The sequence below is a fragment of the Musa acuminata genome, unplaced genomic scaffold (assembly GCF_036884655.1).
Source record: "Musa acuminata AAA Group cultivar baxijiao unplaced genomic scaffold, Cavendish_Baxijiao_AAA HiC_scaffold_573, whole genome shotgun sequence".
Lineage (NCBI taxonomy): Eukaryota > Viridiplantae > Streptophyta > Magnoliopsida > Zingiberales > Musaceae > Musa > Musa acuminata.
The window spans coordinates 27,501-30,000 of record NW_027020812.1 but is presented as its reverse complement, the minus strand read 5'-3'; positions in this window follow the sequence as shown (position 1 = coordinate 30,000).

The window sequence follows — 2,500 nt, the reverse complement described above, 5'->3', positions numbered from 1 at the left end:
GCCCCATCCAGCCCTGTGCCACCCGGGGGGTTCCAGGGTGCTGAGATGGCTGACGTTTTGCTCCGCTCTCGACGGTCACCGCGCAATGCAAGAACAGGCCAAAAACTGGCCAAAACGGCCCAAAAACGGGCCAAAACTGGCCATTTTTGGCTGCGCGAGCGGCGAGCGGCGGACAGCGAGCGAAGCGAGAGGCAGCACCGTCCCTGCTATACGAAAGCCCCATCCAGCCCTGTGCCACCCGGGGGGTTCCAGGGTGCTGAGATGGCTGACGTTTTGCTCCGCTCTCGACGGTCACCGCGCAATGCAAGAACAGGCCAAAAACTGGCCAAAACGGCCCAAAAACGGGCCAAAACTGGCCATTTTTGGCTGCGCGAGCGAGCGGCGAGCGGCGGACAGCGAGCGAAGCGAGAGGCAGCACCGTCCCTGCTATACGAAAGCCCCATCCAGCCCTGTGCCACCCGGGGGGTTCCAGGGTGCTGAGATGGCTGACGTTTTGCTCCGCTCTCGACGGTCACCGCGCAATGCAAGAACAGGCCAAAAACTGGCCAAAACGGCCCAAAAACGGGCCAAAACTGGCCATTTTTGGCTGCACGAGCGAGCGGCGAGCGGGGCCAAAACTGGCCATTTTTGGCTGCACGAGCGAGCGGCGAGCGGCGGACAGCGAGCGAAGCGAGAGGCAGCACCGTCCCTGCTATACGAAAGCCCCATCCAGCCCTGTGCCACCCGGGGGGTTCCAGGGTGCTGAGATGGCTGACGTTTTGCTCCGCTCTCGACGGTCACCGCGCAATGCAAGAACAGGCCAAAAACTGGCCAAAACGGCCCAAAAACGGGCCAAAACTGGCCATTTTTGGCTGCACGAGCGAGCGGCGAGCGGCGGACAGCGAGCGAAGCGAGAGGCAGCACCGTCCCTGCTATACGAAAGCCCCATCCAGCCCTGTGCCACCCGGGGGCTCTCGACGGTCACCGCGCAATGCAAGAACAGGCCAAAAACTGGCCAAAACGGCCCAAAAACGGGCCAAAACTGGCCATTTTTGGCTGCACGAGCGAGCGGCGAGCGGCGGACAGCGAGCGAAGCGAGAGGCAGCACCGTCCCTGCTATACGAAAGCCCCATCCAGCCCTGTGCCACCCGGGGGGTTCCAGGGTGCTGAGATGGCTGACGTTTTGCTCCGCTCTCGACGGTCACCGCGCAATGCAAGAACAGGCCAAAAACTGGCCAAAACGGCCCAAAAACGGGCCAAAACTGGCCATTTTTGGCTGCACGAGCGAGCGGCGAGCGGCGGACAGCGAGCGAAGCGAGAGGCAGCACCGTCCCTGCTATACGAAAGCCCCATCCAGCCCTGTGCCACCCGGGGGGTTCCAGGGTGCTGAGATGGCTGACGTTTTGCTCCGCTCTCGACGGTCACCGCGCAATGCAAGAACAGGCCAAAAACTGGCCAAAACGGCCCAAAAACGGGCCAAAACTGGCCATTTTTGGCTGCGCGAGCGAGCGGCGAGCGGCGGACAGCGAGCGAAGCGAGAGGCAGCACCGTCCCTGCTATATACGAAAGCCCCATCCAGCCCTGTGCCACCCGGGGGGTTCCAGGGTGCTGAGATGGCTGACGTTTTGCTCCGCTCACGACGGTCACCGCACCACGCAAGAACGGACCATAAACAGGCCAAAACAGCCCAAAAACGGGCCAAAACTGGTCATTTTTGGCTGCGCGAGCGAGCGGCGAGCGGCGAACAGCGAGCGAAGCGTGAGGCAGCACCGTCCCTGCTATACGAAAGCCCCATCCAGCCCTGTGCCACCCGGGGGGTTCCAGGGTGCTGAGATGGCTGACGTTTTGCTCCGCTCACGACGGTCACCGCGCCATGCAAGAACGGACCAAAAACAGGCCAAAACAGCCCAAAAACGGGCCAAAACTGGCCATTTTTGGCTGAGCGAGCGAGCGGTGAGCGGCGAACAGCGAGCGAAGCGAGAGGCAGCACCGTCCCTGCTATACGAAAGCCCCATCCAGCCCTGTGCCACCCGGGGGGTTCCAGGGTGCTGAGATGGCTGACGTTTTGCTCCGCTCACGACGGTCGCCGTGCCACGCAAGAACGGACCAAAAACAGGCCAAAACAGCCCAAAAACGGGCCAAAACTGGCCATTTTAGGTTGCGCGAGCGAGCGGCGAGCGGCGAACAGCGAGCGAAGCGTGAGGCAGCACCGTCCCTGCTATACGAAAGCCCCATCCAGCCCTGTGCCACCCGGGGGGTTCCAAGGTGCTGAGATGGCTGACGTTTTGCTCCGCTCACGACGGTCACCGCGCCACGCCAGAACAGACCAAAAACAGGCCAAAACAGCCCAAAAACGGGCCAAAACTGGCCATTTTTGGCTGCGCGAGCGAGCGGCGAGCGGCGAACAGCGAGCGAAGCGAGAAGCAGCACCGTCCATGCTATACGAAAGCCCAATCTAGCAAAGAACAGCCCAAAAGGAGGCAAAAACGGGGCAAAAGGGGCAAAAACGGGGCAAAACTTG